Raw genomic sequence first — 14172 nt, 5'->3', positions numbered from 1 at the left:
ACAAGCTTGCCTGAAAAGGTCCAAGTTTACAATAACCCAACTACATCTTCTCTTACAGCTATAGCCTACACTATTGGCTGGTCAGGGCACGCGGCGCCTGCTGCTCGCTGGGCCTGACATTGTGCTCGGGTCTCGGGGACTCTGGCATTGATCGAGCTGAAGAAGATGGCCCCGTCGATGCCTGGCTGGTCGAGACCGCAGGCTTCGCCGGTTAGCTTGAAGGTGACGGTGCTCCTTATACGGGTGGTGTCGCACCTCCACACAGGTTAATATCACCAATTATTTTTGCCGACAAGTCCAGCTAGGTTATCCGTAACTCCTCGGCCTTGTTTGGATCTACCTCCTTCGGGTATCCAGCCTCTAGGCGCTTGAGATCGATCAGGGGGTAGTGAGCACGTACCATGCTTAGCACATGTGCGCCTGCGTACTCTCCCGCCTCCTTCATGAACCCCTGGAACCATCCCCAAGCCCTTTGGCATCTCTTGATCAATCCTAGTTGTGGCATCCTTGGCACATCTTCTGCTAGCACCGGATCGATGAGGTTAAGGATCGGCAAAATGCCTTTTGCCACCTCTTGGCACCGGTTTTTCCAGGTGTCACGGTCCTTGGTGATCTCTTGGCATTGTGTCTTCAAGCCGTCAAGGTCTTTCATCATGGCCTCCAGATGCTTCTTTGCATTGATTTTTATAACTGCAAACCGCACACGCCGTTAAGACGTTAGACCACGCCAAACTACGGTAGTCAACAAAAATGAGCAAAGGCGGTTGGACAACTAACTTTTCAGCTCCTCTGACATCTTGGTCGTGTGGTCCCAGAGCTACGAATGGTCTTGCGCTAGTTTTTTGTTGTCCTCCTTTAGGCGATCACACTCCCCGACCGCATGACTATTCTCCTCTCGGAGACGGATCACTTTAGCTTCTAAGCCTGCACTACAACTATTACTACCAACAACGCAACATCGCTTGTCAGTAGTCAGTATGATAAAATGGCTACTTACTTGTTCTTTCTTGCTCTTTCTTACTGAGCTAGATGACTAGGTTCTGGTTCTGGTAATCTTGCACTGTCTTTTCATGATCGGTGGCTTCAAGTCACTGGCACAAGCGGTCCACCTCCACCGTCAGCTCCTTGTTGTTTGCAACAATCCCCTCGATCTGGTCGAAGCATTTCTTGTGGTACCTTGCGGTCTTCATTAAGTCCTGTGTGCAGATAGCTAAGTAAGACAACTATGACTAGACCGAAAGACCAGGGGGTGAAGCAAAGCTTACTTGCACCTCCATCACATGCCGTTTCACCCCCCGTTCAACTTTCTTGGTTTTCTTCGACCTCTGGGGTTTCCTCATGGACAACCCATTGGTCGTTCTGCCAATGCAACACATAAACATGTTGTCGCTTGTCTTGCAGAAGGCCCATGACCTCTCCACCTCATCCTCTTCGGGCTCTTCTTTGGGTCCTGGTGCTGGCCTGGCGCCAGCAGCATCTGTGATCACCACAGCGTTCCCATGAGCTGTAGCATCGGTAAATGTGGTATGTGCTCTCACCTCCGACCGCTGCTACTCGGTCTGCTCTATTACCCTTGATGCTAAGGTGTTGCCCTCAGCAGGTTTAGCGCTCTGAGCACTCGTGCCCAGCTCGGCTGGTCCCTCAACCACCTGCTTGGGGACTATTGTCTGACTGCTCGCTTGCTGGGGCCCCGACGGATCTTCTACTATGGCTTCCTCGGTGGTTGGCTGCTGGGTAGTCTGCTCTGTACTTATTGGTGGTGCCATGCCACTTCCGGCTAGCTGGTCCAGACTTTCTATGGACGTCGAGCTAGTACATCCGAGATAAGTTCAGAAAGCAATCATATTAAATGCAAATTGCTAACTTATATCAAGGTCACAAATACTTACATGTTGGAAGCATGGAATGATGTGGAGAATGCGCGTCTCTTTGGTCGTAGTTGCTCCACGTGCTGTGCAGGTGACTCCTGGTCTCCCTCTACATCTAGCACTTTCGTTGGGCCTTGGTGCTCGATCCCTCTGCTGCTTGTCCTTCACGCTACAGTGGTCGGTGGAGTGCTCGGTTGAGTTGTTGCTCCCATCGCCAGTCACGTTCCTTGCCCAGGAACTCCCGAGGTCGACCCGGCTGCATCCTTCACCGCCGTCAGCGATGTGGGTCCCATAGGCACGGAGGACCCATCTTGCTCCATCGACTCCAGTTGCTTCCTCCTTTTTCAAGGGAGAAGTTGAAAGGTGTCTACATCTTCTCCTGCCTCTACGTCATCGTCCGACCAGGCAAAAACCACCTTCCAACGCTTGCTGGTCGGGTTCTCCTCTGGGTCCTCCTTGGGCTCATTGATATTTAGTGCTCCCCCAGTGAGCAGGGTGGTTACTGATCTCTTCTTCGACTGTTTGGGGGCAGCCGGCCGCTTACCAGCAGCTTTGGCCGCTGCCTCCTCTCCAGCTCTGAGCTCCACCCAGTCAATGTTCTCGTCCTTGATCTCAACACTAGTCTGGGTGGTGGGATCAGCTCCTTGTGGCCACTCTACTCTAGGGGGTGGCAACATAAACACTGTCGCTCTATCCCGACCATTAACCTGGGTAACAAAAGGGAGTGAACATAGTAAGTTTCCACTTATCCTACCACAATATAAGACTATGGGTACATGGCAAGATGAGTTACCTTTGGGGGAGGTCGGGCAAGCTTGAAAGCATGCTCGATGTCGCTCAATCTGGCATAATTTGGATCGGCTAAGTTAAATAGCTCGCCAATTCTAGCTTTGACTTCAATTTTGTCAAGCGCCCTCTGCCTCGTCCTCGTTGGGTCTGCACTCCCTTGATACAAATAGCCAGGATGTACCCTCCTCTGGTAGGGCTGGACTCATCGGCTGATGAAGCTACCGACCACGCTCGGACCATCTAGTTTTTTCCATGGGATCATTCCAAATATTTTGGGATCTGTCCCAGATGCTCGAGCTTCTCCAACTAGCTCATCTTCTTCTCCGGAATGTAGCCTGCATCGCACAGCGTGATCATGTTTAGCTCTTTGTAGATGTAGAACCATTTTTTGTACCAGTCATCGAGCGACGTGTTCCATGGGCAGTGCAGGTACTAGGCTTTCATGTCGTCATGGAGGTTGAGGTATACACCCCCGGCTATCTTCGAACCACCGCTTCCTTTCTTCCGTAGACAGAAAAGATGGCGGAAAAAATCAAAATGGGGCTGGAAGCCGCCATACGCTTCACACAGATGAATAAAAGTGGCAACAAGGAGGATCGAGTTGGGATGTAGATTGCAAATCCCAATCTCATAGTAAAGATAGAGCCCCTGAAGAAACGGATGTACCGAAACTCCAAATCCCCGTTTAAAGAAATCCTAGAACACCATGATCTCACCTGGTTGTGGATCGAGGTACCCCTTGCCCTCCGGTGCACGCCATCCTACAAGCTCCTTGTTGTGGAGTACCCCCATGGTGATGAGGTCTTCAATGGTCTGCTCGTTGCTTTTCGACTTCCACCATTCCTTCACCATGACCCCTGTTTTCTTCTACGCATCACTTTTCGCCATGACTCTGGCCTTGCTAGTGAACGGGGAGTGTTCTAATCTTCAACAGCAGCAGGGGATTAGCAGAGGCGGCAGTCGAAGCGGCGGCGGATTGATTGGTGGAGATTTCGGCAGTGTTAGGGTTGGTTGGCGAGAGGAAGAAGAAAGCTGCGGTTGCGAATGGCAATGGGGTTTAGTAAATAGTAACCGACCTATCCTATATTGTATTTAACCCAAGAGTTATGCCGTTTTGTCTGCCTGGGATTCTTGGGAGATGTGCGCACGCGCCACAGACGGTTGTTTTCACAGCCTCGAGATCTACGCCAATATATGCGCCTCTTCGTTGCCAGTGTGGGAGGGCCCACGCTGACGCACCTACTAACAGGTGCCACACAACTGTTTGCTTGACAAGACAAAAAGGCAGTATGATGTGATATACCCGTCTACTTTTTTGACCAGACGTGTCAGACCGAACTTGTCAGAGCAAATAAATAAATAAATACATAAAATAATAGTAAAAGTGGCATATGGTGTTTTGCCACACTTTTTGTGCTTGGGGATTGTCCTAACCACCCTCATGCTTGGGGACTATCATGACTATCCTTGTGCTCCGGGTTTGTCCCAACCACCATCGTGCTCGGGGACTATTCTGACCACTCTCCTGCTCGGGACTGTCCCGACTACTTTTGTGCTCGGGGACTGCCCCGACCACTCTCCGACCATTGCTCGGGGACTGCTCTCCTCGGCTACATGTGATTTGTACTCACATACAGTTGAGAGGCATCTATTTTCTCTCACTTAGACCTTGCTACAAGGCTGATACCTCGCCTTCTAGTAAGTTCAAGGACTACATTGGTACGATGCACCTGCCGGTGCAGCTCGTATCGCCTGTACGATGATTGGATTCTCAACTTAACTGGGAATTCTTTTTAGACCCTGGCACCACATACCTGCGTCACCTACTATTAGGCTCGGGGACTAAGTGGGCACACTTCACATTGCGGTGAATGTGCTTATTTTATCGACCCCTACGCTCTGATTGTCGGCCATAACTACTACTGCACAAGGGTCACTTACATTTCTTATCAGAAATACAAGTGGGCACACTTGATCAGGAAAGAAATCTTTTCTTTTTTCTTTAGAGCACCATGCATTCTTTGGACAACTAGAATCTTCGGCTATAATCGTGGTCTACTGCTCTCTGTGCTGACCAGAATATTGGCACATTTGCTTGGTCAATATTTCAACCAGTTGGAGATGACATGAAGACAGACTGCATTAGCCGAAGAAGATCAAACGGCGTGTCGCAACATAATACATGGTGCTCGAGGACTAGCTGTGGGGGTATTAACCCCTATATCCTTACGGCTAGGATTGGGCCGGCTCGGACTAGGGGGTTCGGCCCACTAGAAGACAACACGTGGCCCAACCGATCTGCTCGGAGTCCTATGCAAGGAATCAAGGCAGACTTGGAGATCAAGCAAGATCCTGGTCGGTTAGAATAGGAATCCTTATCCGGCCACCTATGGCAATTGTAACTGGTTAGGATTAGTTTCTAGATCTGTAACCCTGCCCCCAGACTATATAAGGCGGGCAGGGGACCCCTCTCAAAAATCATCTCATTGACATACAGCAATACAATCAGACGCAAGCGTAGGTATTACGCCTTCATGGTGGCCGAACCTAGATAAAACCTCATGTCCATCTTGCGTCACCATCTCATTCGTAGCTTGCGCATACCCCTAGGTAGACTACCGACCATATTTCGTCGACAGATCGATACACAAGGAAAGATAGTAAGGAGAATACCAAAGAAGGCAATCAGAAAAAGGAAGATGACAACCACGAAGACAAAGGATTCCAAAAATCTAGGGGGACAGTAGCAGTAATCTTTGTCGAGGTTCTAGATTCTAGAAGCAAACATCTAGAAAAGCTAGCACTGTGAACCATTATGGCAATAGAATCGGCTACTCCAAGATATCTCAACTGGTCACAGTATCCAATCCAATTTTCAAGAGAAGACCAATGGACTAGCGTAGGAAACGTAGGCCATTACCCACTGGTTCTAGATCCAACTATTGCTAGTATGACTATCACAAAGGTACTAATTGACGGGGGAGCCAGACTCAACATCATTTTCTCAGAAACTCTAAGGAAGATGGGACTACAACTTATCAGGATGATTACACCAACGAGCACGCCTTTTTATGGCATAGTACCCGGCAAGGCAGCAATGCCACTTGGACAAATCACTCTACCAGTTACTTTTGGGACTCCCTCAAACTACCGCACAGAATTCATCAAGTTCGAAGTTGCGGACTTCGATTCATCATTTCACGCAATCCTTGGGTGCCCAGCACTAGCAAAATTCATGGCAATACCGCATTATCCATACCTGTTGCTTAAGATGCTAGGGCCTAACGGTGTTCTCTCTCTTTGGAGTGATTTGAAGCGCGCTTTTGACTACGATGTTTAGGCAATCCAAATTGCAGCAAAAGCACAAGCCACCGATGGAAGAAAAGAAATAGCCACTATTGCAGCAGAAATGAGCCCAGAAGAGCTAGTGATACCAGCCAAAAAAACCCAGCATCCTAGCACCACCAAAAGAAGTCGACATCAAGCAAATCGACCTGGGCACCGATGATCCCTCCAAAACAGCAACCATCAGCGCCTACCTCTCGGCAAAATAGGAACTCGCACTCACCAACTTTCTTTAGGACAACAAAGATATCTTCACTTGGAAGCCGGCCGACATGCCAGGGGTCCCAAGGGAGTTGGCTGAGCACGGAATTGATATCAATGAAGGCTCCAAGCCTGTGAAGCAATGACTACGACGATTCTCACCTGACAAGAAGGGAACAATCAAAAAAGAAATTACAAAACTAATGGCAGCCAGATTCATCAGAGAAATCCCCCATCCAGATTGGCTAGCAAACCCAGTTCTGGTACAGAAAAAGAATATAGACGAGTGGCGCATGTGTGTCAACTACATAGATCTCAACAAACACTGCCCGAAAGATCCGTTTGGACAATCACACATTGATCAGATAGTTGATTCAATAGCAGGATCTGCCCTATTATCCTTCCTTGATTGCTATTCAGGATATCACCAGATCGCATTAAAGGAACAAGACCAGAGCAAGACATCTTTCATCACTCCATTCGGAGCCTACTGCTACAAAACCATGTCATTTGGACTCAAGAATGCTGGTGCCACTTACCAAAGAGCTATCCAAACGTGCCTTGGTGATTAGATCAGCGAAAACGTAGACGCATACGTGGATGACATAGTAGTAAAGACAAAGAACCTAGATACACTAATTGAAGACCTAAAGCAAACCTTCGAAAACCTAAAAAGATGGAGGTGGAAATTGAACCCAAACAAGTGTGTATTCGGAGGTCCTTCAGGACAACTACTCAGATTCTTGGTCAGTCATCGCAGAATCGAAGCAAGCGCCAAGCAAATTTGAGCCATAACAGAGATGGGCCCTCCTCGAAGTATCAAAGATGTGCAAAAACTAACAGGCTACATGGTGGTCGTCAATTGTTTCATATCAAGACTGGGCGAAAAAGGATTACCTTTCTTTAAATTGCTAAAGAAAACAGACAAGTTCGAGTGGATAGAAGAAGCCAACAAAGCTTTCAAGAAGCTCAAGGCATACCTAACCTCATCACCCATTCTCACACCTCTGAACAAATACAAAGACATGATGATGTACATCGTGGCAACTTCTACTGTGATCAGCACCGCGATTGTTGTAGAAAGAGAAGAAGAAGGGCGTGTATATAAAGTACAACGTCCCATATACTACATCAGCAAAGTACTGTCAGAATAAAAAATCCGGTACCCGCATGTGCAAAAACTACTCTATGCCCTCCTGATCACTTCACGCAAGCTTCGCCACTATTTTGAAAGCCACAAGATTACCGTAGTGACAGATTTCCCACTCGGAGGCATCTTACACAACAGAGACGCTGATGAGTACAGGCCCGATCTTCCGAGAGGTAGCCGGTAAGTTCGATTTGTGGAGATCTCGACGTTGGTGATCCGGCTTCAAATCAGACACGATTCGAACCCTGCAACCGTTACACCACTGCTCCATTGGTTATCAACCAAGCACAACTTGATTGACCTCGCCAAGAAGGCTTTTCCTGCAAGCGAATCGAAGAGCACAAGCAAGAAGGTAAAACACGCAATCTGAAATTGCAAATATGAATGACGCGAATATCAATAGAGGATTCAAGAACTCGGTTCCAAAGGACTAATTGACACAGTGGAGGAGATCAAGAACGGGGGCTCTGGATCACTGTAAAAGGATTTGTCACCACAGTTACAATGAACGATTCAGTTTCTCGATGGAAAACTAAACTCAAAACAAAACCCAATTGTGTAGCAGCGGCGGCGACTGTGTTTATAGTCTAAGACTCGACCTAGGGTTGGGGACGGCCAGGGGTTGGGCGCCCACAACTTGGGCTTAAGGCCCGACACGATACATGGCCAAGTTGGCCCAAATAGGTGATGCAGCACCTTGCCGTGGTCACATAGAATGATCCACGGACCTTCTGGAGCTGGGACCAGATCCAAAACGACGGCGTCGTCGTCCCCTTTCCAACGCATCCAAGAACGGCCCGTTTCGATGTCGTATGAGGAAGTTATGACCGAAACAGCGACGACGTGTCTGCTGAATCCGAGGACGATGTGGCAGCTGAGTTGGAAACGAATTGCAACTTGGGGAAGACCATGGCGTCGATGTGTCCAGCATGGCGATGTCCTCATCAGACGCAATAGGGCGCATATCTAAGTGGGTAGTTGAACTTGGTGCTCTCAATATCGATTTCACAACGCGAAAGGCAATTAAATCTCAAGCCCTAGCTGATTTTGTTGCCGAATAGACAGAAATTCAACAACCTACCAAGTACCATCCTTGATCATTGGAAGATGTACTTTGATGGATCACTCAAGCTAGGTGGAGCTGGTGTAGGCGTCTTCCTAATTTCTCCAGACAGAAAGCAACTCAAGTACGTCCTTCAGATATTATGGCAAGCTACAAACAATGAAGCAGAATATGAAGCCCTCATCCACGGGCTACAAGTGGCAATTACCCTCGGAATCAAGCGTTTACTCGTATACGGCAATTCAGCAGTGGTAATCAATCAAGTCAACAAAGATTGGGACTGCACCAAAGAAAACATGGGCGCTTACTGTGCTGAAATATGAAAGCTCAAAAAACATTTTCAAGGATTAGAAATTCTACACGTTCTGCGTGATTCTAATATTGCGGCAGACGTCCTCGCCAAGCTTGGATCAGACAGGGCGAAGGACCCAACCGGTGTATTCATAGAGGAGTTATCAGCTCCCTCTATCAAACAACCCAGTGAGATAACCCCTGAAATCTCAGCCAAAGGCACCCAGATCTTGGTAATCACCACTTCACGGACCTAGGTTTTTATTGATTACATCAACAAAAATAAGTTGCCAGCAGAAAAAGAGGAAGCCACCCGAGTTGTTCGTAGAAGCAAGAATTACGTCCTAGTAGGAGACAAGCTCTATAGAAGAGCCGCATCATCAGGAGTACTCCTAAAATGCGTCTCATTTGAAGAGGGCAAAGAGATCCTAGACGAAATACAATTAGGTTGCTGTGGAAATCACGCTGCTTCAAGAACACTAGTTGGAAAAGCATTCTGCACCGGTTACTACTAGCCAACCACTTTGAAAGACGCAGAAGAACTCATCAGAAGATGCAAAGGTTGTTAAATGTTCGCAAGACAGGCTCATGTGCTAGCTCACAACCTCATCTGCATCCCACCCGCTTGGCCATTCTCCTGCTGGGGGCTGGATCAAGTAGGACCTCTCAAGAAAGCAAAACGGTGGTTATGAGTACATCTTCATAGCAATTGACAAGTTCGCCAAGTGGATTGAATACAAACCACTCGCAAAATACAGCGCAGCCAAAGCAGTCGAGTTCATCCAAGACATTATGCATCGCTTTAGCATGCCCAATCGAATCATCACAGATTTGGGTTCTCCCTTCACAGCCATAGAATTCCAAAGTTGGGCACAGGACTGTGGCTTCAGAATAGATTACGCATCAGTCGCACATCCAAAGACCAACGGACAGGTCAAAAGGGCTAATGGACTCATACTAGCCGAATTAAAACCAAGATTGTATGAAGAACTAGTGGACTATGGATCAAAATGGATTGAAGAATTACCCAAGGTCGTATGGGGGCTATGGACTCAAATAAGCAAAGCCACCGGGTACTCACCTTTTTTCCTAGTTTACGGATCAGAAGTTGTACTACCCGCCGACTTGATTTGGACGTCACCAAGGATAGAGCAATATGACGAAGGAGAAGCAGAACAAACCCGAAGACTAGAGCTTGACAGTACAGAAGAAGTCAGAGTAAACGCTACCCTTCAATTAGCAAGATACCTCCAAGGATTAAGACGCCACTACAACAAGAATACCCAGTCTCGATCATTACAAGTCAGAGACCTAGTACTAAGAAGAATACAAAAAATTGACGGACGCCATAAACTACTCAGTCCATGGGAAGGTCCTTTTATCATCACAAAAGTCACCGGACCGGGCACATACAAGTTGATAATTGAAGACGGAAAAGAAGTCAACAATACATGGCACATCAACCAGCTATGAAGATTCTACGCATGAAAACAACTCAAGGGAAAATATATATACAAGCCACAAGAGATCAACATTCATGATCAACAAAGATAGCGCTCATCAACAACATATGTACTATCATGACCTATCGATATTCATGATCAATAAAGATGGTTCTTTCCCGACAAACACATGTCTTATTATGGCTTTCCCCGAGTTGTTTCCAATGAGCAACAAAAAAAACAAAATGGCTGAAAAGACGCTTGAGCATACCGGCTGAGAGCAAAAGAGCTGAAAACATGCTTGAGCCCGCCGATGAGGGTAGCTAACAAGCTAACACCCGAACCAAAAAAGCAAAATGGCTGAAAAGATGCCTGAGCATACCAGCCGAGAGCAAAAGAGCTAAAAACATGCTTGAGCCCGCCGATGAGGGCAGCTAACAAGCTAATACCCGAACCAAAAAGCAAAATGGCTAAAAAGACGCCTGAGCATACCGGCCAAGATCAAAAGAGCTAAAAACATGCTTGAGCCCGCCGATGAGGGTAGCTAACAAGCTAACACCCGAACCAAAAAGCAAAATGGCTGAAAAGACACCTGAGCATACCGGCCGAGAGCAAAAGAGCTGAAAACATGCTTGAGCCCACCGATGAGGGTAGCTAACAAGCTAACACGCGAACCAAAAAGCAAAATGGTTGAAAAGACGCCTGAGCATACCGGCCGAGAGCAAAAGAGCTGAAAAGATGCTTGAGCCTGCCGATGAGGGTAGCTAATAAGCTAACACCCGAACCAAAAAGCAAAACAACTAAAACTAAGCCTAAGCATAAATCAGAGCAATTCCAAGGCAAGACCCTCCAGCTCCTTGTTCCAAATAGCAAGAGACTCGAGGGCTACACTCAGAAGATCACAAGAAGCGCTACACGGTTTTGCTCAAGAAAGCACTTGGACGATGCTTGTTCCTGCTCGACAAGACTTGAAGGAACAAGTTGAGGCTTCCAGAACTCAACCATGAAGTGCTCAGGGGCTTGTCAATCCTAGGATGTTTTTGCAACCAGAGACAGGACCAGATGCTGACCACACTCCAAGTTAAGCCAAAAAGAAGAAGCTAGAGATGTCCTAAGTCTTTTCAGTACTAACAAGAACACAAAGTTCATCAAGACAACGATCTATACCGAGTTGATTACAAGTCACAAACAAGACAAGCACTCAACAAATCAAGCAAGTCTATCAAGACATCAATCTACATATACCGAGTTGTTTACAAGGCACAAACGAAAGCCAGAAAAGCACTCGACAGATCAAAAAAGTTTGTCAAGACAATGATTTACCTAAGCCGAGTTGTTTACGAGACAAAGAAATACAGACAAAGAAGACATCAACAAAAAATAAAGAATCTCCATTCAGTTTTCAAGTATAGCATTTTGTTATAGAAGCTGGAATACAAAGGTCGACTACATCAGGCATTGTCATTAGGAGAAGAAACATCAATGTTAAGATTATCTACAATCTTTCTGGCTAAGTCATCGACCTCAGGCTCCAACCTCTCAACAGCATCCAGGTACTCTTGGCTCTCGTCTTCATCGGCAACCTTGGACAAAGGAAAATTTGGAGAAAGAACCTGGACCTGGGCAAGAACGTTCCTAGTGCAAAGATGGGCACACCTCTTCATGAACTCCTAGAAACGGGTCGGCACTTGGGGAATGAATTGAGCCCAAGAATGACCATCGTCTGCTGAAGTCCAAAGAAGGTCGGCTACTGACCGAAAAGACTTCCACAAAGCTTTCTAGTTTTCAGTAGCCATTGCCAACTTACCAGTCAAGTCCTCGACGGTCTTTTGGGCCTGCACAAGATCTCTGTCAGCTCCACGCCTAATCAATTTAGCAAGTGTGAGTTCTTCTTCAGCTTGAGTAATTACCTCCTCAGTCTTATTGTGGCTAGTTCAAATGAGTGTCTTCATCTCCTCGATACCCTCCGAGAGCTTCTGCTTTTCAACTCGGAGAGCTACACCAAGCAAGAAAAGACAAGTCAGTAGAAAAGCGAATTTGAATACAAGTCTTCATCTCCTCGATACCGTGGCACTCTTTCTTCATGGCCTCCACATTTTTTGAGGCCTCCTGGGCAGCTATATCCCTCTGCTTTTCCACCTCAACTACCCGGGCATGGAGAGCCTTCTCCTCATTCTGATGCGTCTAATGCACAGTCTCCAACTCGGCCCGACAGAGGTCAAGCTCAGCCTTCAGAGTACTCACCTCAGAAGACAACTTTTTCTCATTCTCAGACGAGAAAAAGAAGCCGGTATGATCATAAGAAAAAGACTGGGCAAAAGGAAAGAGAGAAATAAGGATAGGAGAAAAATGAACATCCAAAGAAAGAAGTTCAAAAAACTTACCTGGAGCTTTTCCCCGAAAGAAGTTGCGAAGGTCGCCAAGTTTCCCTAGGCGGCAGTCAGCTTTGACAATCGATGAGTGGCAACAAATTGCTGCACCACGTCATCAGCCAAAGGCGGACCACCAGAAGCAAGAAGAGGAGAGGGAGAAGCCGGCCGAGGCAAAGAGGCAATGACTAGGGCAATCTCCTAGGAAGCCACGGCCAATCCTTTAGAAGAACCCACCGCCATGGCCACGGACACCTCAGGAGTCGGCAAATTAGTAACTGCAACCACTGTCCCCCTCATAGCCACCTCGGTGACCGTGCGTTCCAAGTCCTGAGACTCAGTATGCAAGGGCGCACCAGAGGTCGGACAAGAAGTCGACTAGAGGCTCAGGGAAGACGAAGGCCTAAAAGTTGATAAGGAAACTCACCAATAAGAATAAGAACAAAGGAGAACAGAAGCAAAGAAATAAAACTAGAATGCACTGACTTAGCTATCTTCTTCATGAAACCAAAAGAAGACCTCGCAGGGGGAACCACAGCGGCAAAAACATCGCCACCACCCTACGAAAAGAATGGTGCAGCCGGTACTAGAGCCTTAGAAGAACTCGAACCCGATGTCTGCTTGCTATAAGAGAACAAGACCAAAGTCAAAACAAAAAGAGGAGTTCAACAATAGGAAAACAAGAAAAGAACTCACCGACGAGTAACGAGGGCAGCATCTTCATCCTCTTCCTCCTCACTCTCGACCAAGGCCACCATAGCTCCAGCTAAAAAGAGGACAAAAGTACTCGGTCAAAGATAAAAACAAACAGCAAAAGGACAGAGCGTATTAATATGCTCACCTAAGAGCATGCTAGCTACAACTGGAGTACCTAGACGAGTACTCGTTTGATGGGACTTCTTGGCAGCAGATGGAGCAGAAGAAGAACTATCCGCTCACCCCCTCTTTCTAGAAGTACAAGGAGCTCGAGGAACTAGACGAGGAACATACTCTTCATATATGTTAGAAAATGCGAAAGAAACACCAGGAAGCATCATGGCAGTTTGAGACTTACTGGTCAAGGACGCCCCAGCAAGACTAACCCCAACCTCCACATTTGCAGGGAGATCATCAAGGGGAATTGGATCAGCAAAATTACGCCCCAACTCCTATAAAAGAGTAAAACAACAAGACAAGGAAGATTAAGCAAAAGTGGATACAACAAAAGAGAATCAAAAGTACCCACATAAAGAAAAGAACAACTCATAGCAGGGGGCAGGTTCTTAGCGCTGTACTCAAGGACAGCAAGCAGAATGACGCTTATTCCTTTCAGCATCTTCTAGAGACGCTTGAGCACCTCCTCATCGATTAACTCAAGGGCAGGGACCATACGAGAAGGGTCCTCCGCCCTAGAGTACTCAAAACCGTAATATTCGCGCTCCATCAAAGGTTGAACTCGGCGATGAAGAAAACTTGAAATAATACCGAAGCTGGTCAAGCCTTGCTGTTTCAGAGTGCAAATCCTCTCGAGAAAAGGCTTGATCATCTAGAGCTCAACAGTCGTCATAGGGTTCTTATCCCATCGGTCATTAACCAAGGGACTAGATCTGGAGTGAACAGAAAGAGGAGGAATCAAGTTAGCAGCATAGAACCAGTCAGCATGCCAATCCCTTAC

The sequence above is a fragment of the Miscanthus floridulus genome, chromosome 10, assembly GCF_019320115.1.
Source record: "Miscanthus floridulus cultivar M001 chromosome 10, ASM1932011v1, whole genome shotgun sequence".
Classification (NCBI taxonomy): domain Eukaryota; kingdom Viridiplantae; phylum Streptophyta; class Magnoliopsida; order Poales; family Poaceae; genus Miscanthus; species Miscanthus floridulus.
Note: the sequence above shows the minus strand (reverse complement) of the source record.